The sequence below is a fragment of the Felis catus genome, chromosome B3 (genome assembly GCF_018350175.1).
Source record: "Felis catus isolate Fca126 chromosome B3, F.catus_Fca126_mat1.0, whole genome shotgun sequence".
Classification (NCBI taxonomy): Eukaryota; Metazoa; Chordata; class Mammalia; order Carnivora; family Felidae; genus Felis; species Felis catus.
The window spans coordinates 118,449,338-118,475,968 of NC_058373.1; the positions used below are offsets into that span (position 1 = coordinate 118,449,338).

Here is a 26,631-nt window from a genome sequence, read left to right on the forward strand (position 1 = left end):
CCAATTTCTGTGGTGTAACTATTCCCACTGTAGCTAATATCAAGTTATCAATGATTTTGGCTTGCATAATTATTTAATTACTGGTTCTGGTAAGCCAATGCACACCATGTAGAAAAATATCTAAAAGGATATAAGGTAAAACTGTAATAGCAATTATCTCTGAGTAGAAGGATTATGGGAATTTTATTTTATCATTTTCTGTTTTCTCAACTGCTTTATAACATTCTTACTTTTATAATAAAAAGCTATTAACAGTTTAAAAAATAAAATGGAGTTATCAATTTAGATTAGAGTTCTTGACAGTTGAAATTTAGCAGCCCCTCTATCAGAAGGGACAAGGATATTTAAATACAGATCTATCCACTATTCTTCCACTATCCTTTACTAACCAGGCCTTGCCAAAGTGAGAAAAAGAGAGAGCGAGCAAATAAGAGAATAAGGCCTAAATGGGAATTCTTTAAAGTCTAGCCCTGCAACATCGAGGTGTTAATAGCAACCATAGAATTCAAGCGGAAAATAAACTGAGACAGCTGCAACTTACTACTATAAGCCCAGTTTCACAAAGGGAGTAAGAGCATAATCCCTCTAGCCTTGCCTCATCAAAATGTAGGCTTAGGCTTAACAGTTCACCAAAGTATTGTTAATGGCAAAAAAAAAAAAAAAAAAAAAAAAAAAAAAAACCATATATATCCCACAATATAAGATCAAATAACTTAAAGCCATAAAATGAAATGATATGCACCTATTACATGGTAATATAGATACATTCCCAAAAACACAGGAAAATGGTCATAAATCATTGTGGAATGGAAAGTGTACATTACAAAACTGGGTATATGATCCTATTAATAAACAAAAATACACATTTGTGTATAAATTTATATGTGTATGAATATTTAAAGACCAGAAAGATATAGCCAAAGTTAACAATAATTATCTCTGGACGAGGGTATTATAGATGATCTGCATTTTCAAAAATATCTACAACAGGGACGCCTGGGTGGTTCACTTAGTTGAGCACCCAACTCTTGATTTTGGTTCAGATTATGATCCCTGGGTCAGGCTCGGCACTGAGCGTGGAGCCTGCTTAAGATTCTCTCTCTCTCCACCTCCTCCTCCCCGACACAGGTACACGCTTGCTCGTTCTCTCTCCCCCTCTCTCTTGAAAATAAAAAATAAAAAATATAAATTAAAAAAATATACCTACAGGGGTGCCTGGGTAGCTCAGTCAGTTGAGCGTCTGACATCAGCTCAAGTCATGTCTTTCAGTCCGTAAGTTGGAGCCCTATGTTGGGCTCTGTACGGACAGCTCAGAGCCTGGAGCCTGCTTTGGACTCTGTGTCTTCCTCTCTCTCTGCCCCTCCCCTAGCTCACTCTCTCTCTCTCTCTTAAAACTAAACATTTAAAAAAAATTGGAGGGGTGGCACCTGGGTGGATCAGTCGGTTAAGCATCCAACTCTTGGTTTCTGCTCAGGTCATTACCTCATGATTCAGGAGTTCAACCCCCGACATTGGATGCCATGCTTACAGTGCGGAGCCTGCTTGGGATTCTCTCTCTCCCTCACTCTCTGCCCCTCCCTTGCTCATGCTCTCTTTCTCTCTCAAAATAAATAATAAACTCAAAAAATTACAAAAAATACTCTGTACAAAAAATTGTCTTAATACATCTACAAAAAAAAAAAAAACAATAACAAAAAAAGACAAATTTAAAAAATATCTACAACAAATATGTATGATTTGGGTAAATTTTTTACTCAACATGCAAGGGAAATGCAAATGGTATCAAGTAAATAAAGAGATGTCAAATCTCATGTTCAATCACATAAATATAAATTAAAACAAAATACTACTTTATACCCATCAGATTGCAAGACTAAACAGATGGATAAGACCAAACGCTGGTAAGGATTTAAGGAAATGGGAACCCTTATACAGTGCTGGTGGGAGCATAAACTAGGCAACCATTCTAGAAAACAATCTGGCAATATTTAGTAAAATTAATTATGTATACAGACCATATGTCAGCAATTCCTTTCCTCAGTATATACCACAAAGAAACCTTTGCACAAGTCAAAAGTATAAGGAAATGCATAGCAGTACTTTTGTGTTAGCAGTTTCCAAGCCACACCTAAAAATCCACTAAAGAAACAAATAAATAAAATGTAGAAATGTGCATACAATGGAATATTATACAACTGTCAATAGTTATAGATTTTTGTTTTTTTAAGTAGGCTTCACACTGAGCATGGAGTCCAATGCAGGGTTTGAACTCATGACCCTGAGACCAAGACCTGAGCTGAGATCAAGAGTCAGACTCTTAACCTACTGAGTCATCCACATGCCCCTAAACTAAATTTTAAATATGTTTAAATCTTAAGAGAGCACTGAGCAAAAAAGAACAAGTGAGATTCACAACACAACACCATTATATCAAAGTCCCAAAATTCATGCCATTTTACCTTGCATAAGCAAAAGCTCACCTTCACAACTAAATTTAGAAATCTTTTTGCTTCCAAGAGTAATAGTGTCCAGTTTCTGCAGCTGACTGATGTTTTTGAACAGATGAAACATTTTCACTACTAATGAATATCCCTTTTACTACAAATAAAGTAAACCTCACATAAATTTCTAAAGTAAATTCAATGACTGATTCCCTACCTATTATAATTTTATAAGTAATAACTAAAAATAGTAAGAACAGATGCTTTAATTTTTTTTTTTTTTTTTTAATTTTAGAGTGAGAACATGAGCAGGGGAGAGGGGCAGAGGGACAGAGAGAGAGAATCCCAAGCAGGCTCCACACCCGGTATGGAGCTTGACACAGGGTTTGATCCCATGACCCTGGGATTATGATCTGAGCTGAAATAAAGAGTCAGATGCTCAACTGACTTAGCCACCCAGCCACCCCCAGGAATAGATGCCTTTTACTGAAAGCCTACATGGTACTGCACCGTACAAATAGAATCTCTAATCCTTCTAATAATCCTGAGAGATAAACACAGCACATTAATAAACTATCTCAGAGAGATTAATTGATTTGCCTAACACCACACATTTATTGTGTAGTGAAACTAAGAATCAAATCAAGTCTGTCAACTATGAAGTCCATGCTCTTCCACTCTAGCACAACGTCTAATAATATCTCCTTGTCACACTTCCAATGCAGCAGGCACTGTAGTAGGTACTTACATAAATTATCTCCTTCACATTTGACAATTACCCTAAAAGTCAGGTATTATTAACCCCATTTCACAGATGAGAAAACAGATGCTTACATATTTAAAACCATGCCCAAGTTCCCAAAATTCAAGCTAAGGTTTGCCCTGCATAAGCAAAAGCTCACCTTCACAACTAAATTTAAAATTCCTTTTGGGACTCCTGAGTGGCTCAGTCGATTAGGCACTGGACTCTCAATTTCAGCTCAGGTCATGATCTCAGATTGTGAGATCAAGCCCCCCCATCAAGACCTGCACTGGGCATGAAGCCTGCTTAAGATTTTTCTCTTTTTCTCTCCCCTGCTCACATGTGGGCACCCTCTTTCTCTCTAAAAAAAAAAAAAAAAAAAAAAAATCAGAGATGGAAACTGGTGCATTCTGGAAAACATTATGGAGGTTCCTCAAAAAATTAATAATATAACTACCCTACGACCCAGTAATTGCACTACTAAGTATTTATTCAAAGGATACAGGAGTGCTGATTCAAAGGGGCACATGCCATGCACCCCAATGTTTCTAGCAGTGCTATTGACAATAGCCAAAGTATTGACAGAGCCCAAATTATTACTATATGTTAACTTGGATTTATATTTTAAGATATATATATAATATTAGTAAAATTCCTTTTGTTTCCCACAATACCCAGTAAGATGTTACTATATATTCATAAAGCACCTATGTACCAAATATCATACTGAAGTCAAATGAATTTTTCAAGGAAAATGAATGCAATCATATAATTGTGACAGATTCTATTAACTGGCTGCCTAAAAAGCCATTCCCAAATCCTTCCTTCCTCCTTGCCTCTCACTATAGAGGCCAAAAGCTACTTACAGTTAGAAGTGACTATAGGACCCAATTTGGGCCCAGGAGACATTAGAAGTAACTTGCTAGAAGCACTAATAGGAAAGCTTTTGCTCAGCCTGGACCTTTTGCCTTCCTCCTTAAATGTGGGTGGAAGTCTGAAGCTGGAGCTGTCTTAGGGCCATGAAGGCCAAGCAAATCACAAAGATATGGGCCCCAACACTGTTAAGCCACTGAAACAACATGAGCAACTGCCTACTTCCAGAATTATGTAAGAAAAACAGACCTTTCTTTGTTTAAGCCTTGTAGTCAGGTTTTCAATTACTTAGAGTTGGATACAATCCTTATACACCACCATATCAGAAACTCTACCACAACTTTAACTGTAATTTCCTGACAAATAACTAAAACCAAAGTTACTTGCTAGTCCTAAATCAGTCTGACAAAGTTATAATCTCCTGATAAGGACTATTCTAAGTATTTGCTCAGACAGCTTTAGGAAGTCTGAGCTGAGGGAAGAATGACAGAAAACAAGAATACAGAATCAGGAAGATCCAGGGGCTCTGAATTGCACACATGGTAGGAGCTCAGACTCTCAAAACAATTACCAAGAGTATATCATCAAGAGGGCCATCCCCTCAAATAATAACTTAAGCCTTCAAGAGTAAACTTCAAAACAAAAACCTGGGAACATTAAGACCACTGTCTCCCCAAATTCATATTGCTAATATTCTTAGGTATGATACGGTATTGGGAGTTAAATAGAAAAATAATTTGCTTTTATTACATATTTATTGAAGTATAATGACCTTTTTTTTTAGAAGATGGACACTTAAGTACTTAGGGATGAAGTATAATGATGCCTGCAACTTTCTTTCATGGTTCACAGAAAAAAATACACATGTATTAGAATATATATATAAAGCATATATATAAAGTATGACAAAATATTTAAGTTACTGAATTATCAGAGAGATACAGATGTTCAATGTACTCTTCTTTCAACATTCTTACACACTTGAAATGTCTCATAATAAAAGTTGGCATTAATGTTAGTTTCCTGGCTTGGGCATTTTGCTATAACTATGTAAAATATAACCACTGGGGAAAACTAGGTAAAAGTCACACCAGACCTCTCCTCTTTTTACAACTTCCTATGAATCTAGAACTATATCAAAATAAAATGTTAAAACCAAAGTACTGAGAAGACTTTTTGTTTGGTAATAGGATAAACAAACACCTCCCTTTATCTCTCACTGAACTATAAAACCTGGACAGTATGCATCAACAACTATTTGAAGACCCTGAAAAGTAAATATTACAGGTGGATTTGGGAACAGCACCAGAATTCAAAGTATCACTGAACCTGCTGTGAACTTAACATTTCTTTCCTCTAGTATTTTCCAGCCTAAACTCAACACAATCCAAAACTCAGAAGTGAGCACTATGGCGCAGGTGGTGAGAAATACAGAAGAAGCCCTCTAGCTCTCGCTCAAAGCTAGAAAAGGGAACGTGTAACGCTCAGAAAAAGTGAGGATTCCCAAATCCTTTGGGAATTTTTCCTCTCTTTCTCCCCATCCTTTCATGTTCCAGTCCCCCGGTCTTCTGTGGTGAGTACAGCAAAGCAGCAGCAGCAGCAGCAGCAGCAGCAAGAGTATCTGAAAATAGAAAGCCTCCAGGGGTGAAAATTTAGAGGGGAACCTTCCTCTCCATTCAATGGAGCCCTTGCCTCCAAGTGGACAGGACAAACTCCATTTTTTTTTTCCTTTTCTCTGTGTCCTCAGGGAAATGAGTCCATAAAGTTGTTTATGAACTCTGAGCTCACCCTCAACTTATGTAGGTATGGACCCAATGTAATACATAACAAAAACTTTGAAAACTGAGATAATGGGTAGAGCTCCATCCAGAAGTAATCACTATCAGGGTCATCCAAGTGCCTCATTCATAAGGCTATTCCATTCACTTAAGCAATAAGTATTGGATGAATAAGGCCCCTTCTTTGTCCTCAAGGAGGTAGCAGTCTAGGATAGGATGTAGTAAATAACTGCAATTTAGTTTGAGAGCTGCTATAATAAAGGTACGTACTAGATACAGAGTTATTGCAGAAGATGAAGCAATTCAATGGACAAGCTAGGGAGCACTTCAGAGAAGTGATTTAGCTGGAGCTTAAATGATATATTGTGGTACCCCTAAAAAGACAAGGTGGGCAGGACACAGCATTCTGGGAAGTAGGAAGAGCTGGCAAAAGCTCAAAGGCAGAAAAGCATCGTATATTAAAGGAACTACAAGGAATTTGGTGAGAATAATCTTAAAGGAAGCACTGAAAAAAAAAACCCGTAAAAATAAACAGAAGCACTGAGCTGTAAGATTGAAGTGTAGCTAGAAAACAGATAAAAAGTGTAGGTCCATAAAGGTACAGCTCCTTAAACATCACATTAAGAAATTTACCTTTTCTTCACAGATAGCAAAGTATAATTATGAATGGTACAATCAGACCTGTGACTAAGGATAATTCTAGATGTTTTCTATTTTCTGACTGTTGTGGACTAGAACAGTGACTTCCAAACTTTTTTGATCCCATACCCATTACTAAAAACTTTTGAGTATATCCCCTCAATATATGTATATTTATTACATTTAGACATTATTATGGTCAAATATATTAAATGTATAAATATATTAAATGTACAAAGTAGAAAGTGTTTAAATGATGACATAATAAATAAAATAATAGATGAAAAGTAGAAATAATTCAAATGCCCATCAACTGATGAATTAACTTTTTAAATTGGTATATCCAGCATTAGATGGTATATGCCTGGCTGGCTCAATCAGTAGAGCATGTGACTCCTGATATCAGGGTTGTAGGTTCAAGCCCCATGCTGGGTGTAGAGATCACTTAAAAATAAAATCAGGGGTGCCTGGATGGCTCAGTCAGTTGAGCATCTGACACCTGGTTTCAGTTCAGGTCATGATCTCATAGTTTGTGGCTTTGAGCCCCACATCAGACTCCGTGCTGACAGTGCAGAGCCTGCTTGGGATTCTCTCTCACTCTCTCTCTCTGCCCCTTCCCCACTCACTCTCTCTGTTTCTCAAAACAAACTTTTAAAAAATTTAATAAAATAAAATCATAAATTTATAAATTCATAAATAAATAAATAAAATTGGTATATCCATACAACAGAATACTACTCAATAATAAAAAGGAACAATGCTGATACATGCTACAATATAATGGCCCTCAAGAACATTAAGGTAAGTAAAAGAAGCTGGACACAAGACCACATGTTGTATGATTCCATTTATATCAAATCTCCAGGAAAAGCAAATTTTTAGAGACAGAAAGTAGATTTATGATTACCTGAGGCTGGGGTTAGAAATAAGAATTGACTACAAATAGGCAGAAGGGATTTCTAGGAGGTGATGAAAATGTTCTAAAACTGAATTGTGGTGATGACTATACAACTTTGTAAATTTACTAAAAATCACTGATTTGTACCCTTACAAGTGAATTTTATGTATATAAATTATTTGTCAATAAAACTGCTTGAAAACAAAAACTAAACATAATGTGAATATTTTAATGTAGAAATCTATGCAAAGTAAGTTCCTAATTGCCTAGAAAACAGAAAGGTGGAAGTAAAAAGGTTGTTAAGGGGCCTAATTTACGGTCAAAAGACACCATGGAGACCTAAATGTAAGACAGTGATAGTGAGAACGCAAAGAGGACTTGCTTCAAGTTAAAATGCAGAGTAAGGCTATCAAATTATCACATCAAAAATTACTGAGATTACATATTTAACAGGTACATATTACATCAATAAAATAAACAATATTCTTATTAATCTTAAAATTCCAAAAACCAGACCCAATCAATACAATCTCAGCTTTGCTCTGGTGAAAGAATTTTTTTATTTTTAAACGTTTATTTATTTTGAGAGAGAGAGGGAGAGAGAGAATCCCAAGCAAGCTCAGCACTATCAGCACAGAACCTATGCGGGGCTCCAACTTGCGAGTCGTGAGATCATGACCTGAGCCAAAACCAAGAGTCAGATGTTTAATTGACTGAGACACCCAGATGCCCCAAGAGTTAATTTTTTAATTTAGTACCCTGAGATCTGAGAAATTCCTTCTAATGGCATTGTCATTACTTTACAGACTTAGCTCTGTAAGGTACTCAAGCCTCTATTCTCCTTCTTAATCAATGTGTCACAAATCAGATAAAATGCAACATGCTGGACAGTGGTACAGTTTTATGATATGTATAACCACTTTTTCTTATATGATTAATAGACTCTGAAAATAACACATTTTTCATTCCATTATGTTTTTCTGTTAAACAGAACTTTTTAATATATATAAACTAGTATTAACACATAATACTCAAAAAGAGGAGATGTGACTTAAATATCAATGTCAAAATACCTGATTAATCTTTAACTCACCCCTCACTGCTCATTCTAACCCTGGTTTTATTAAGCGCTGATTTTTTTTTTCAAAAAAATTTTTTAACGTTTATTTATTTTTAAGACAGAGAGAGACAGAGCATGAATGGGGGAGGGTCAGAGAGAGGGAGACACAGAATCTGAAACAGGCTCCAGGCTCTGAGCTGTCAGCACAGAGCCCGACGCGGGGCTCGAACTCATGGACTGCGAGATCATGACCTGAGCCAAAGTCGGCCGCTTAACCGACTGAGCCACCCAGGTGCCCCTTAAGCACTGATTTTCTAATTTACCTCTAACTACTGTCAAAATTGGACTTTCCTGATATTTATCCAGTTTTAAGACTTTCAAGAGATTCAAAGATGTCAAAATTCTTAAAGTCTCTTTTTTCCAAAGATTAAATTATCCCAGTGGGAGGGGGAGTTCTGATTTCCTCCTGCTATAGTCAGAAAAGGCTTTTAAGATTCATCTTTCTTATAGTTTTTTCTTATAAATTCAAACAGTTATTTGAAATTCAGAATTAATGAACAAGTTTTCTTTTCCACAGATAGATGATGAAAGAAAAACATCTCTGTAAAATATCTCCATTAATGACAGCATGACTTTCTTCCAATCAGACCTCAACAATTTTCCTCACCTGTTCACTTCTCTTATCCTTAGATCACTAATATGAATGTTTACCGATTAACATACAATCTGTATCCTAATGAACAGGGACCTAGGAAGTTTTTACTGTCAATCCTCTGACACAGACTCCTCAATTTGTAAATTTGTAAAAGTAACTTGGAGTTAGTAAACTTCCAAACTTTCTCAGAAGCTAACATTTCTTTAAAATATTATAATCAGGTTAACGGGGCGCCTGGGTGGCTCAGCTGGTTAAGCATCCGACTTCAGCCAGGTCACGATCTCGCGGTCTGTGAGTTCGAGCCCTGCGTCAGGCTCTGGGCTGATGGCTCAGAGCCTGGAGCCTGCTTCCGATTCTGTGTCTCCCTCTCTCTCTGCCCCTCCCCCATTCATGCTCTGTCTCTGTCTCAAAAATAAAACGTTAAAAAAAATTTTTTTAATATTATAATCAGGTTAAAATCAAGATAAATCTATACTTTTAACGATACCTTATAATGTAAAATAATCTTGTCTTGATGAACGATTCAGCTATTACAATATTACTGAATTGACAAAAAGAAAACTTAGTACTTCACGTAACATGAAACATCATCCTATGCGTCAAAAGGCAAGACCTCCTTGGCAAAATGCAGAAAATAAGCCTAGCTCTATTAAACACTATAAATAGTTATGCATTAAGGGTGCCCAGGTCATTCAGTCAGTTGAGTGTCCAATTCTTGATTTCAGCTCAGGTCATGGGTATGGGACTGAGCCCTGAGCCAGGCTCCACACTTAGTGTGGAGCCTACCTAAGATTCTCTTTCCCTCTGCCCCTCTTCCCTGCTTGCATGCTCTCAAAAAAAAAAAAAAAAAAAAAAAAAAAAAAAAGCATTAAAAAACAATGTCCTATTCAACACTGTACTAGACATTCTAGCTAGAGAATTAAGAAAAAAAATAAAATAAATCCAACTTGGAAAGGAACAAGTGAAACTATTTTTATAGAATGGATAAAAAAATGTGGTATATACATATAATAGAATATTATTTAGCCTTAAAAATGAAGGAAATTCTGGGGCGCCTGGGTGGCTCAGTTGGTGGAGCTTCCGACTTCAGCTCAGGTCATGATCTCACGGTTCGTGAGTTCGAGCACCGCATCAGGCTCTGGGCTGACAGCTTGGAGCTTGGAGCCTGCTTCGGATTCTGTGTCTCCCTCTCTCAACCCCGCCCCCACTTGATCTTCCCCTCCCCTCAAAAATAAACAAACATTTTTAAAAAATTTAAAACAAAAATGAAGGAAATTCTCACATATACTACATCAAATGTCCTTGAGGACATTATGCTCAGTGAAATAAGCCAGTCACAAAAAGACAATACTGTATGATTTCATTTATATGAGGTACCTAGAGTAGTCTAATTCATTGACAGAAATAGAATCCTGGTTGCCAGGGGCAAGGGGATGGGAGTATAGGGAGTTGTTTAACAGGTATCAAGTTTCAGTTTCACAAGATGAAAAGTTCTAGAGATTGGGTTGTACAACAATGTGAATGTATTTACTGACATTACACTAAAAAAGAGTTAATATGGTAAATTTTATGCAATGCCAATCACTTCCTTACCACAAATTGTACACACTTTTGTTAAATATTTCATACACAAAAGGTGTTATACCTTTTTTTAAATTTTTTAATGTTTATTTTTCAGAGGGACAGAGCACAAGTGGGGGAGGGGCAGACAGTGAGGGGACACAGAATCTGAAGCAGGTTCCAGGCTCTGAGCTGTCAGCATAGAGCCCGATGCGGAGCTCGAACTCACAAGCTATGAGATCATGACCTAAGCTGAAGGTTGGAAGCTTAAACAACTAAGCCACCCGGGCACCCCAGTGTTCTAATTTTTAATAATGGGGTGGGGAGTTCCAGAGAAGAAAGTCACACAACTTCTGTTTTGCCAAAAATCTGTATAAGCATGAACTGAATGTCATTTTTCAATGGAGTGTCACTGCAATTTTAGAGATGGGAATACTAAAGAAAAAAAAAGAATGCTGATGAGTAGGATAACCAATAACCCCAAAGAAATAAAATTTCTGCCTTCCACAATTATTCAAATTTTTTTTGCATGTTAAAAGAATATTTACATATTCATCTTTACAAAAGAACTTTTATCGTTTACCTCCTTCCATGGATTGAATAAAATGTCACAGAGTAAACACAATCATATTTGCAATTTCTATAGGTTTTTTAGAAGTTTTTATTGTTGTGGGGCGCCTGGGTGGCGCAGTCGGTTAAGCGTCCGACTTCAGCCAGGTCACGATCTCGCGGTCTGTGAGTTCGAGCCCCGCGTCGGGCTCTGGGCTGATGGCTCAGAGCCTGGAGCCTGTTTCCGATTCTGTGTCTCCCTCTCTCTCTGCCCCTTGCCCGTTCATGCTCTGTCTCTCTCTGTCCCAAAAATAAATAAACGTTGAAAAAAAAATTTTTTTTAAAAAAAAGAAGGTTTTATTGTTGTGGCACCTGGGTGGCTCAGTCGGTTAGGCGTCCATCTTCAGTCTTCGGCCTAGGTCATGGTCTTGACGCTCCCGAGTTAGAGCCCCGCGCAGGGCTCTGTGCTGACAGCTCAGGGCCCGGAGCCTGTTTTGAATTCTGTGTCTCCGTCTCTCTCTCTGCCCTGCCCCTGCTCACATTCTGACTCTCACACTCTCTCTCAGAAATAAATAAACATTAAAAAAAAATTTTAAATGCTTAAAACAGGGGCACCTGGATGGCTCAGTCGGCTAAGCATCTGACTCTTAGTTTTAGCTCAGGTCATGATTTTGTGGTTTGCGATCAATCAAGCCCTGTGCTGGGCTCTGCGCTGACAGTGCAGCCTGGGATTCTCTTTCCCTCTCGACCCCTCCCCACTTGCACACACATACACACACACTCTCTCCCTCTCTCTCAAAATAAATTTAAAAATGCTTAAAACAAAAAATAAGGTAAGTTAATGACAAAAGGTTTTATATATTTTTGTGTATATATGCATATATTGTTGTTATTGTTATTTAATATACAATATTTTACACTAACCATTATTCCCAATCTATGTCTACTGGAAAACATCTCATCTTGTTTTTAAATGAAAAATGAAACAGAACAGCTTTCCCATTTATTACACTTTGAACTAAAATATATTGTTTCAAAGAATAAAATCATTTACAACAATGTGGATGGAACTAAAGGGTATTATGCTAAGTGAAATAACTCAGAGAAAGATATCATGATTTCACTTACACATGGAATGAGAAACTCAACAGATCAACATAGGGGAAGATAAGGAAAAATAAGATAAAAACAGTGAGGGAGGCAAACCATAAGAGACTCTTAAATACAGAGAACAAACTGAGGGTTGCTGGAGGGGTGGGAGGGGGAACAGGTTAAATGGGTGATGGGCATCAAGGACGGCACTTTTCAGGATGAGCACTGGGTGTCATATGTAAGAGATCAATCACTGGGTTCTACTCCTGAAGCCAAGACTACACTGTATGTTAACTAACTTGAATTTGAATTGAAAATAATAAAGTAATATAAACTATATTATTTCATAAACTCAGTCAATTCTGATTATTCACAGTAAAGAGCAAACTTCTGAGATTACCTCTATTGTCACAATTGCTGGCTCAGTCATTTTCCACTGTAGGATATCTACCTGTGAGTACCTAGGAAATAGGACTGAACCAATGCTGCCAAATTAGGCTCATATCTAGACAGCAAAAAAATTTTCTGGGTCTAAGAGATAATGAGTATATGTATATATATAATAGTACATATTAATTATAGCTTATTTCCCACCTATAGTGAACAACATCTCCATGTAATACTTAGAGGATAATCTAAAAATATTACCCCATTACATCCAGAAATTAAGTACTAGCTATATTCAAACCTGCGACAGGTAATTTATATAAATGGTGAGTAAGTGTGATTAATACAACCAAATACTCTACAACTTGGTAAGTTTTCTTGTTCCATTGGAAAAAAATGTTTAATTACCAGAAATTTAGCAAGTAAAATTGTATAATCCAAAAAGAGCTTACACAGTTTTCCTCAAAAGCAGCAGAAAAAACAAACTTGATGCATACAATAACACTGGCACTAGTTTCTTAAATCTACCATATTGGAAACCAGTTTCCCAAATAATTCTCCAATTATTAAAATAAGGGGGGGAAAAAACAAGTAGCCTTTGAACTAAAATAAAAGAAATATAAACTACATTGTTTCATAAACTCAGTCAATTCTGACTCAAAAACAAAAAACCGAAGATGCAGATCTTATTTTTTAATGTTTATTTATTTTGGGGTGGGGGGGGGAGGCAGAGAATCCCAGTCAGGTTCCATGCTGTCAGCACAGAGACCAATAAGGAGCTCGAACTCAGAAACTGTGAGATCATGACTTGAGCAGAAATCAAGAGTCAGACACTCAACCAACAGAGCCACCCAGATGCCCCCGAATTTTATTTTGCATCTTGTTTATAAATTTTTATCTCTATTTTTCATTATGCTGCTTTGTTGATACAAACAAAAATTCAAAATCTATTTCACCTCTTCCTGTTTAGGCATCTTATTTTCAGCATCATACTCTACTCAGGAAACGCACGCAAAATTCTTACTGGACTCAGACACCATAATTTCCTGCCAATATTCCTCTTTTCATATATTATACATGTTGTTTATATTCTTCATCTTAAAAGTAATACAAACTGTGGCCCATTATATTCTTCCAAGACAGCTACAATGGGAGATTCCATCCCATTGTATCTCTTCTTATAATGAGATGTTGATATTTCTCCCTTCAAGTGGTGTGGTCTATGTCTACCCCCTCCTCTGAACACAGGTGGGCCTTACTGACTACTTCAACCAACAGAAAAAAGCAGATTTAAGACTATGTGACTTCCAAAACTAAGTCAAATATGCCATGCACTTCACCTTGTTCTCCTGGGATGCTCTCTCTTGGAACCTAGCCACCATGCTGTGAGGAAGCCAAGCAGCCAAAATGAAAGGTCATGTGTAGGTGTTCTGGCCAAGAGCCCAGGCTGAGGTCCCTGCCAATAGCCAGCGTTAACCACCAGACACACGAGTGTGCAAGCCTTCAAACGATTCCACTGCCCAGCCAATCAAGCCACCCCACCCTTCCAGCTACTCCACCTCAGGCTACATATTAACCGAGACAAACTGTCCCCCCCAAGTAAGTCTTGACCAAATTACAGAAACATAATCAAAATAAATGACTGTGGTATGTTTTGAACCACTAAGTAAACAATAGATAACATAAGCTCATAAATAAAATTTGAAAAATGCACAAAAAGAGGAAGAAGAAAACCTTTAATTACACTAAGTTTCACCACTGTTAACATTTTGACACATATTTTACCATCAAGAAAATATTTTGCCCCACTCACCTAAGATTTCAAATGCTTTATTTTTACTGGAATAAAGGGCCAAGTTTTAAAGGTAGTCAACTGTTTGTATCTAACTAGAAATAGGAAGGGAAAACATTACAGTCATTCTACTTTTCTTCTCTTTACTCTTTCACATACCTGTCCTTAGTGAGGTATCTGAGGATGGCTGGTACACCAATATTCCAATCTATGGATGTGAATCAAGACCTTGGGTTGCAACAGCAGCTGTACTGGACCTCCTCCCTGGTAGAAGTTGCTGAAGCCCCAAATCTGAAATTTTTAAGGAAAGAAAATACTAAATATAAACATTTCCTTTCAATCACTTATAATTCCATCTCCACAACTAAATGGGTGCTGGCAGAGTAGGTTAAGATTACATGTAAGTGAACACACAGGTTTCACTAAAAGTGGAGTAATGCGGATTCAAGATCCAGTTCTACTTCTTACTAGATATATGATCTTACTGAAAGAACGAATTAGGGCACCTGGGTGGCTCGGTTGAATGTCCGACTTTGGCGCAGGTCATGATCTCCCGGTTGGTGAGTTTGAGCCCCACATTGGGCTCTGTGCTGACAGCTGGGAGCCTGGAGCCTGCTTCGGATTCTGTGTCTCCCTCCCTCCCTCTCTCTCTCTCTGCCCCTCCCTTGCTCACACACTCTCTCTCTCAAAAACAAACTTAAAAAAAAAAAAGAATTCTCTGTGCCTAAGTCCCACCATGTAATGAAGACTGTGGTGACTGGATCAAAATCTTGGGCTAGGAGTTAGAAGATCTGGGTTCTAAACTCAGTTATCATTCTGCCTTGCTGTAAGAATTTTGATACTTCTCTGGGTTCAGATATACCATCTCTAAAAGGAGAGGGTTGTTTTAGATAATGGTTCCTGAAATCTAATCCTTAAACAGATGCCAGCCATGACTAAAAAATGGGTGTAAAGTTACCAACTGTGCTTACTTTGAGATTGTCTTTCCTATTTTTTGTTATTAAAATGGTTTCTTTTACGAGATGATGTGACAGACAGTAGTATAGTTTTTTAAATATCTTGAAGAGTCAAAATCAAAAGCCTATATAGCCCTATGTAAACAATATAGAATTCTTTTTAGAAATTCTTATATGTATGCAACTTACATGAGCTCTAAAACCCCCTCTACTTCTAACATTCCACATATTTACCATTCAACTAGCATTTTTTAGGTACCTAAAATGTGACACTCTACCAGTTGCTGGGGAAGCCCCAAAATAAATAAGATTAGTCCCTGCTCCTAAAAATCTCCCAATCTAATAGGGAAATAGACACATAAACCTCAAATACAACTTAACAGGCTAAGTTTTGTAATAGAGGCTTTACACCTTGCAACATACAAGAGGTAAAACAGCGGAATGAATGAATTTTTAAATTAAGTAGGATTTTTTAAATTATTACTTAAGATTTTATTTGCAGGGGGTGGGGGCACCTGGCTGGCACAGTCAGAAGAGCATTCAACTCTTGATCTCAAGGTTGTGAGTTCAAGCCCCACATTGGGTGCAGAGATTACTTAAATAAATAAAACTTTAAAAAATGAGATTTTTTTTTTTTTTAATTTTTTTTCAACGTTTTTATTTATTTTTGGGACAGAGAGAGACAGAGCATGAACGGGGGAGGGGCAGAGAGAGAGGGAGACACAGAATCGGAAACAGGCTCCAGGCTCCGAGCCATCAGCCCAGAGCCTGACTCGGGGCTCGAACTCACAGACCATGAGATCGTGACCTGGCTGAAGTCGGACGCTTAACCGACTGCGCCACCCAGGCGCCCCGAGATTTTATTTTTTTAAGTAATCTCTACACCCAATGTGGGGCTTGAATTCACAACCCTAAGATCAAGAGTCACACTCTCCACCAACTGAGCCAGCCAGGTGCCCCAAATTAAGTGGGATTTTAGAGCTTTATAATTGTATGAAGAATTACTCAACTTCTTTAAATCTCAATTTCCTTACTTGCAAAACAGGAATGATTACAGATAACACAGAGTTGTGGTAAATAGATAAAATGTAAAAACAAAGGACAATCCACCCAAAAATTTGGTTTATATACTTTCCAGAAGACAAATTAAAAATGTATCATATATTAATGACCTGGCACAAAAGAGATTATTTACAACACTGATTTACACTCAGAGGTACCTTTGTACACTAACTTCTAAACATCTGAAGGCTTAACAACCAAGTTTGCTCCATTTATATTCCTAGCACCTAGTACAATTCCTTAATAATGGCAAGTATTAATAAATAGTTTATTAGAAAAAAGGACTGAATGAACGAATGGCTTTTTTAAAAAAACAGGAACTAAAGTTATAATAGCTGAAAGTAAAAATTCTTAAGTTTTCATTCAAAACTAATTTTAAGTGTGTATTTTAAGTACCCAGACCTGTCATATTAGAACCTGGATACGCAGGCCTGTTTTAAAAAGCAAAACAGGGGTGCCTAGATGGCTCAGTCGGTTGAGCATCCAACGCTTGATTTTGGCTCAGGTCATGAATCTTAGGGTTATGGGATCAAGTCCTGTGTCAGGCTCTGCACTAACAGGTTGGGGTCTACTTAGGATTCTCTCTCCCCTTCTCTCTCTCTGCCCCTGCCCCACTTGCATGCACACACGCACAGGTGCACACTCTCTCTCTCTCAAAAATAAATAAACTGGATGCAAGGAAGGAAGGAAGGAAGGAAGGAAGGAAGGAAGGAAGGTAGGAAGGAAGGAAGGAAGGAAGGAAAGGAAAAGAACTCCCAGGTTGGTTTATGTTCCAAGTAGCTGTCCCTAGAGGAACGGATCAGAGAAAGAAACTTAAGCACAGCATTTAAGCTTTATTCAGACCTGGAAGACAAAAATCTGACATACTTCCCACAAAGAACATGCCTATGGAAAAAAACTACAGTATCTATTTTAAAAAACAACAACAAAACACTTATTTTTACTTTTTTTTTTTACTAGAATTGCTATGCCAATTACAGTGATCATAAAGAGGAAACCTTCCCAATTACAAATTAAGACCTCCTACTCAAAACTTAACTCATAAATTCTGTTTATCCAACTAAATATTTACTTTCATCATACCCGAAGATCCTCCTTCACTTCCCAGTATCTGTTCAAAGGTGTTAGACCCAATCACCATCCAATCTCAATTCTGAATGACTTTCAAAAAATGGGTGATTACCTCCTTAATATCATATCCCTTCTTAATATGTAACCACTAACAGCTCTCATAACTACATTTTGCCAAGGCCAAGTGTGATGTGCTACTCACAACTCCAAGCCTGTGCTGCATGGCTCCAAACCATTCTTCTCCAAGTAGTAGCATGCTATTCTCTTCTCTTAATTACATACGAATTCCTTGTACTCAAAATGTGGTTCGCCAACTGGTACCATCTCAGGCCCTACCTTATACCTACTAAACAGGTTCTGCATTTTAACATGAACCTCAGGTGATTCATACAAAGAAAATTTTGAGAGGCACTGTACTAATTCAGGGTCCCTTCCTCCTGCCTTACAGTTTTTGAATTGCGATTTGCCATATAAGGAAAGAGATCCTTTTTCTTTTGAGCATATTAAGACCCACCAGGGGTGCCTGGGTGGCTCAGTTGGTTGAGTGTCTGACTTCGGCTCAGGTCATGATCTCACGGTTTGTGGGTTCAAGCCCCGCGTCGGGGTCTGTGCTGACAGCTCAGAGCCTGAAGCCTGCTTCCGATTCTGTGTCTCCCTCTCTGTCCCTCCCCAGCTTGCATTCTGTCTCTCTCTCTCTCTCTCTCTCTCTCTCTCAAAAGTAAATAAAACATTAAAAAAAAAAAAAAAGACCCACCAAAATGAAGTGAGGAATCTTTAAATAAGATTACACAGTTTCTTCACAACCTTCTTTTCATAAAAGACTGTAAGTTTTATGAAGCCAGAGACTTCACTGTATCCTCAAGACTAAAACAGTACCAGGTAAATATTTGTAGAAGAAACAAAATAGACAACAGATGATCCCTAAGGTCCTCTGACTTTTAAATCTTTGGCTCTTCCATTTGCCATGTAAACAAAATTCTATCTAAGGAAAGGGAAGCTAAAAGATCATCTAAATTTACAAAATAAAAAATACGCCACCTTAAATGACTTGGTCACAAGGTCACAAAGCAGGTTCACTATTAAGTTCATAAAGCTCAAAAACATTTTTATAATATCATATTTTTTTTTTTAAGTTTTAACTTATTCATTTTAAGTAATCTCTACACCCATCATGGGGCTTAACCTCACGACTCCAAGATCGAGAGTCACATGCTCCGGGATGCCTAGGTGGGTCAGTAGGTTAAGCATCCAACTTCGGCTCAGGTCATCATCTCGCAGATCTCGATGTGGGGTTTAGGCCCCACATCGGGCTCTCTGCTGACAGCTCAGAGCCTGGAACCTGCTTTGGAATCTGTGTCTCCCTCTCTCTCTGCCCCTCCCCCACTCATGCTCTCTCTCAGGAGCACACACTCTCTCTCAAAATAAAATAAAACACTTAAAAAAAAAAAAGTCACATGCTCTTCCAACTGAGCCAGCCAGGCACCCCGGTATCATTGCATTATAAATATTAATATATTTTATAATTGTATTTTAGGTCAAATGACAATACTTCCTCTACATGTACACTATCATCCAAGTAGCTAGCAAAACTCAAATATCCAGAAAAGTTGTACACTCAAGGGTTTAAGGAAACCTAAAATGTACACATTGTTGCAAAGTATCTGTACATAAAAACTGAAGATTTCATAGTATGATTAGTTTCTTCAAAGCCAGAAGTAAAGTGCTTCCAATCTTTACTGCACTTTAAGTTGAAATAGAGGAAAGAAACAAAAGGGATAGAAAAAAATAAAAATACAGAAAAGAAAAAAAAAAATAGGGACCAGATATGGCAACCGGATAGAGAAGTGATCAGAGGTAAATAGCAATCAAAAGTCTCAAGGAACGTGATTTAGGGACTTAGAAAAGGAAAAATGACTATAAAAGCAAAAAGCAGAGTATCAATTGAACCAACATCCATTTCAGGAACTTCTAACACATAGTGCAAGAAATTTTGGGAGCAAGTAAATTCTAGAATATCTCTGGGGTTGGGGTGCCTGGCTGGCTCAGTTGGTAGAGCACCTGACTCTTGATCTGAGGATCATAAGTTGAAGCTTCACATTAGGCATGGAGCCTACTTAAAAAAAAAAAGAGAGAGAGAATGTTTTTTAATTTTTATTTTAGAGAGAAAGAGCGCAAATGGGGGAGACGGGCAGAGGGAGAGAGAATTCTAAGCAGGCTCCACGCTCAGCACACAGCCCATCACGGGGCTCAATCCCAGACCCTGGGATCATGACCCCAGCCAAAAATCAAGAGTGAGAGGCTCTGGGGCGCCTGGGTGGCGCAGTCGGTTAAGCGTCCGACTCCGGCCAGGTCACGATCTCGCGGTCCGGGAGTTCGAGCCCCGCGTCGGGCTCTGGGCTGATGGCTCAGAGCCTGGAGCCTGTTTCCGATTCTGTGTCTCCCTCTCTCTCTGCCCCTCCCCTGTTCATGCTCTGTCTCTCTCTGTCCCAAAAATAAATAAACGTTGAAAAAAAAAATTAAAAAAAAAAAAAAAAAAGAGTGAGAGGCTCAACTGACTAAGCCACCCAGGTGCCCAGGGAGAGTCTGTTTTTAGAATATCTCTGGGATCCAGGCACCTGGTGGCTCAGTCGGTTAAGTGTCTAACTCTCAATATCAGCTCAGGTCACAATTTCACCCTTGTGGGATAAAGCCCTGTGTGGGACTCCACCCTGGGTGTGGAGCTCCTTGGGATTCTCTCCCTTTCTCTTTGCTTCTCCCCTGCTCATGCTTTCCCTCTCTCTTGCTGTCTCTCAAAATAAATAAATAAACTTTTTTAATGTTTTTTTTTTTTTTTTGAAAGGGAGAGAGAGGCAGAGAGAGACAGAGCACGAGCAGGGGAGGAGCAGAGAGAGGGAGACACAGAGGCTGAAGTAGGATCCAGGTTCTGAGCTGTCAGCACAAAGCCCAACATGGGGCCCAAATTCATGAACTGCGAGATCATGACCTGAGCAGAAGTCAGTTGCCCAACCGACTGAGCCACCAAGTCAACCCAAAACAAATAAATAAACTTTTAAGAAAATGTTTAGAATATCTCTGGGGTTGGTGGATCATTTCTCCCATCTACCATAGCCTACATAACTAAATTAATAAGGAACATGGAAATACATCCCTAACTTCTTCAGAGATCACTAAAAAGCAAATTAGGTTCAATATGTACTTTGTTTTCTATGGCAAGCACAGGTCTAGAAAGTTTTCATTAATCTCTATGAAGATTTTCATTAAAAACAAAAAAAAAATTAAGTTTCGATTCCTCACCTACCTTCTACACCTCATTTTCCCTATTTATGATATTAGATTTAGTCCAAAACATAGATATAATCAGTTCATGCAGAGATTTTTATTTCTAAAAGACATTTTCTAGAAATCTATTATATGCAAAACAAACAGAAAACAACAAAAAAAACCCCATAAATGTTAAATTAGGGTGAGGAAAGACCACCAGAACAAGGTACCAAAGTAGAAATCATAGACTGACTATAAAAATGTAAAACAGGGCTGCCTGGGTGGCTCAGTCAGTTGAGAGTCCGACTTTGGCTCAGGTCATTATCTCACCGTTCGTGGGTTTGAGCCTCACATCAGGCTCTGTGATGACAGCTCAGAGCCTGGAGCCTGATTTGGATTCTGTGTCTCCCTTTCTGTCTCTCCCTGACTCACGCTCTGTCTTCCTCTGTCTCTCAAAAATAAATAAACGTTAAAAAAAAAATTTTTTTTTTAATGTAAAACATCTATGAGTGCCTGGCTGGCTCAGTTGGAAGAGCATGCAACTCTTGATCTAGGGGTCCTGAGTTTGAGCCCCACATTGGGTGTAGAGATTACAATCAATCAATCAATAAATAACTTTATTTTAGATGTAAAACATCTACACTGCAAAAGTCATCATGAAGGAAAGTTAAGACATGAATGACAAATTAGTAAAGTATCTACAATATAAAACAGAGATTTAATGCCCTTAATGTATAAACAGCTCCTATAAATTAATAAAACAACATGGGTAGAAACACATGAAAATATAACTTACGAAAGAAGAAATAAAATCATAAGCACAAGATGTAAATTTCATTAGTAAGAGACACAAATTATCATTTCAGATTGACAAATACTAAAAATATCAGTAAGATCCATACTGTTCTATAAGGTATGTGTTATAATCATATAACACATCAGTAAGATGTGAATCAGTAAGATCCATAAGTGTTCTATAAGGCATATAAAATCTGGCACTCCTATTCACTACTATTGAGATTCTATCTATCAACAGTTTATCATTGTAAGAGCTTTCAAGAAAATAAAGACATTTCAAAATATGCCCATCCTTTGACCCAACAAGTCCCACTTGTAAAAAATGTATTCTAGGGATGTAAAATGTAAAAAATCCCATTCTAGGGATGCCTGGGTGGCTTAGTCAGTTGAGAGTCTGACTTCAGCTCAGGTCATGATCTCACAGTTCATGGGTTCGAGTCCCACATTGGGCTCTGTGCTGACAACTCAGAGCCTTGAGCCGGCTTCAGATTCTGTCTCCCTCTCTCCCTGCCCCTCCCCCCTCTCAAAAATAAACAAACATTAAAAAAATTTATTCTAAGTAAATGGATGTGTTTAAATATATATGTACAGAAGAGCCACTGCATACGCCCAGCACGTAGCCAGTGTTCAATTAGTATCTGATGAATAAATAGTACTGTTGAATGATCATAGCATTGTTCATAATAGCAAAACTATTACCATTACAGAAGTATCTAATAAACCATGATATATCCATACACTGAAATCCTATACAGCCATTAAAAATGATAATGCAGGGGTGGGTGCCTGGGTGGCTCAGTCGATTAAGCATCTGACTCTTGATTTCAGCTCAGGTCATATCTTGTAGTCAGTGAGTTTGAACTCCGGGTCGGGCTCTGCGCTGATAATGCGGACCTCTCGCTCTCTTTCCTTCTCTGCCCCTCCCTGACTTGTGTGCACACATGCACACTCTTTCTCTCTCTCTCTCTCTCTCTCTCTCTCTCAAAATAAACTTAAAAAAATTTTTAATGAAAATGCAGATCTATAATTATTAATTAGGGAAAAAAAAACAGTAAACCATATGGTGGTTCCTCAGAAAAAGTAAACACATAATTACCACATGATCCAGCAATTCCATTTCCAGGTATATAACCAATAGAATTGAAAGAAGGGACTCAGATATTTTTTATAGCAAAGCTCATAGCAGCATTGTTTATAATAGCCAAAAGATGGAAACAACCTAAATGCCCACTGAAAGATTAAATGATAAGCAAAATGTGGCATATACATACAATGGAATATTATCCAGCCTTAAAAAACAATGTTCTGACACATGCTACACCATGGATGAACCTTGAAAACATATGCTAAGTGAAATAAAACCAGATACAAAAGGACAAATATTGTATGATTGCATGTTTTTGAGATATACAAAACAGTGAAATTCAGACAGGAAGGTAGAATTGGTTGTTGCCATGGGCTGGGGGAAGGGGAGAACAAGCTGTTACTGTTTAATGTGTACAGAGTTTCAGTTTAGAAAGATAAAGTTCTAGAGATGGATAGTGGTGATGGCTGCACAATAATGTGAATGTACTGAATGCCACTGAACTGTACATTCTGAAATAGTTAAAATGAAAAAAATTATAACGTGGTTAAAATAGTAAATTTTATGTTATGTATATTTTATTACAATAAAAAAATTATAATGAAAACAATAACACATCTTCTAGACTGGAATAAACACTGTTTATTATTTTTGAGTTGTATTCATAAAAAGTGAGATTAAAAAAATGCATTACTTTGGTTATTTCTGTTCTATTATTATTATTCAGTATCCCCTACACAAGTCATCAAGGATAGTACCAAATGCACACCTGTCAGAATGACTAAAATCAACAACACAAGAAACAACAGGTGTTGGCAAGGATGTGGAGAAAAAGGAACACATGTGCACTGTTAGTGGGACTGCAAACCGCTACGGCCACTGTGGAACACAATATGGAGGTTCTCCAAAAAGTTAAAAGTAGAACTACCCTACCATCCAGTAATCTCACTACTAGGTATTTACCCTAAGACTACAAGAACATTAATTCAAAGGGATACATGCACCCTATGTTTATAGCAGGATTATTCACAATAGCCAAGATGTGGAAGCAGCCCAAGTGTCCATTGATTGATGACTGGATAAAGAAGATGTGGTGTGTGTGTGTGTGTGTGTGTGTGTGTGTGTGTGTGTGTGTAATGGAATACTATTCAGCCATAAAAAGAATGAAATCTTGCCATTTGCAACAACATGGATGGAGCTGGAGAGTATAAGGCTAAGCAAAATAAGTCAGAGAAAGACAAATACCATATTGCATTATATGGACTCTAAGAAACAAAACAAACAAGGGAAAAAGAGAGAAATCAAGAAACAGATTCTTAATTATAGAGAACATACTGATGGTTATCAGAAAGGAGGGGGGTGGAAGATGGGTTACATAGGTGACAGAGATTAGAGAGTGCACTTGTCATGATGAGCACAGGATGAGGTATGGAACTGTTGAATCATTATACTGTACACCTGAAACTAATATAACACTGTACATTAACTGGAATTAAATTAAAAACCTAAACATAAAAAAATAGTACCAAATGTAAATATTTTTCATCTGAAGTTCAAAGCATAGCTCTGTAAATTACAGTTCACATACCTATTCTAAATAATAAGACACTAAATCAGAGTTAAAACATGTAGCTTCTGTGCTTTTTATAAGTTACTTAAGATGAAAGTCAAATAAATTCCCATGTAAACTAACTCTCATCCTCTTCAGCAAAAAAATCAAGCTACCTAGAATATAGCAAAGAACTCCAGTAAGAGGAAAGATCTCAAGTATCTGCATATGCACATTAGAAAATCACCAGAAAACTGAAGAATAAACTACCGAGATGTGATCCTTTGAGAATACACAGCTTATGGTCAAAATAAGCAAAAAGAAGGGCCAAGTCGGACATCAAAGTAAACATCAAGAATAGAAAGCTCCAACCAATCCCATCTTGCCCCTTGCATCCTCTGAGAATGGTCTGACTCTGGTATAACTCACATATTTGATTAGGGCATACCTAAGTAATTCATTCCATAAAGGAGTGAAAGGTATGTAAGGGGTGAATCCAAATTTAGTCCTATCTGAAACTTTATTGAGCTCAAGTACCAGAAGTTTCCAGGTGTGGGAGCAGTGCTCTGCTTATCCAGGTGTGCTCTCACCTCATGAGACGCTGCCCTCTGGCACACTCTATAGGCAAAGTTAAGTCAAGTCAACACACTGCTCTCCACCAGAAACCAAGACACCTGTTTTAAACTGTGAAAACATTTGGGTCACAATTAGCACTTAAAGAGGACGAGAAAAGTAGGGGCACCAGGATGGCTCAGTTGGTTACACATCCAACTTCGGCGCAGGTCATGATCTCGCGGTTCATGGGTTGGAGCCCCCACATCAGGCTCTGGGCTGACAGCTCAGCCCAAAGCCTGCTTCAGATTCTGTGCCTCCCTCTCTCTGCCCCTCCCCCACTCACACTCTGTGTGTCTCTCTCTCTCAAGAAGAAATAAAACATTTTTTTTTAATTTTTTTAAAGAGAGAAAGAGGGGCGCCTGGGTGGCTCAGTCAATTGAGCATCCGACTTCGGCTCGGGTCATGATCTCGCGGTCCGTGAGTTCGAGCCCTGCATCGGGCTCTGTGCTGACAGCTCAGAGCCTGGAGCCTGTTTCGGATTCTGTGTCTCCCTCTCTCTCTGGCCCTCCCCTATTCACGCTCTGTCTCTCTCTGTCTCAAAAATAAATAAACGTTAAAAAAAAATTAAAGAGAGAGAGAGAAGTAAAATGGAAGAGATGAGTGCATCACCTATATTAAGGATGAATACCAATCTCATTTTTCTTTCAACTCTGTGTATGGGGGGCAGGTCACCATATCAAAAATGTTTAAAATTCACTGCTGTAAGGAAATGCTTGTATGTTTACACCTGAAGACAAGCAAATATATGTGTGCAATACCAACAAAATGGAAATAAAACAAATGTCCACCTTTAGAAGAAAAGGTAAATTGTGGTACAGTCTTACAACGAATACATATATCTGAGAAAATGAATCATGGTTACACACACTGATATGGATGAATCTTAAAAACAGAATACTGAGGTGTGCCTGGGTGTCTTAGCTGGTTAAGCGTCTGGCTCTTGATTTTGGCTCAGGTCATGATCTCACAGTTCGTGGGTTTGAGACTCACATCGGGCTCTGTGCTGACAGTGCGGAGCCTGCTTGGGATTCCCTGTCTCTGTCTCTGTCTCTGTCTCTCTCTCTTTCAAAATAAACTTAAAAAAAAATACTGATTAGCCAAAGCAAATAAAAATATATATGTAGTATATGTATATATGTGTAACATGGTTCCATTTTTACATCTAAAAAATAGGCAATACTAAACAATATAGTTTTGAAATACATACAAATGCAGTAAACTTAAAAGAAGGGAATAATAAAACCAAAATAAATTTCTGAATAGTTTCATCCCCAGTGGAGAGGCAGGTGAGTGGAAATCAAGGAGAAATATACCAACAATATTGGTGATGTTCTATTCCTTAACCTGGGTGATGAGTTCACAGCTATTGGTTTTATTACATGCTTCATTACTTACATACACAGTACCATATTCTCGTCTGCGTATTAAATACTTCATAATGGGAAGGGAAAACAGAAAAGGAAAAGAGAGGGGAAGGAAAAAGAAGGATGGACACCTATAACATAGGTCAACATGCACCTCCTATCTCTCCCTGGGCAGGCAATGTAAAGTCCCATTAAATATAAGCTTCGTTCTGGGAATGCCAGCTGGTGCAGCCACTCTGGAAAACAGTATGGAGGTTCCTCAAAAAACTAAAAATAGAACTACTCTACAACCCAGCCATTGCACTACTAGGCATTTATCCATGGGACACAGGTGTGCTGTTTCGAAGGGACACATGCACCCCCATGTTTATAGCAGCACTATCAACAATGGCCAAAGTTTGGGAA

At 38.0% G+C, this 26,631-nt stretch overlaps 1 protein-coding gene across 10 annotated transcripts in view; it reads right to left on the reverse strand.

Moving 5' to 3' along the window:
- The window catches only part of NUMB (NUMB endocytic adaptor protein), a 203,872-nt gene that overhangs the window by 143,301 nt on the left and 33,940 nt on the right, over positions 1-26,631 (reverse strand). For 3 of the 10 annotated variants that reach the window (XM_019833261.2, XM_003987807.5, XM_019833260.3), the window contains exon 2: positions 14,626-14,757. The exons of the other annotated variants lie outside the window; for them this stretch is intronic. The gene's annotated coding sequence lies outside the window, so the exon portion shown is untranslated. The remainder of the gene's footprint in view (positions 1-14,625; positions 14,758-26,631) is intronic. 10 annotated transcript variants of the gene reach the window in all.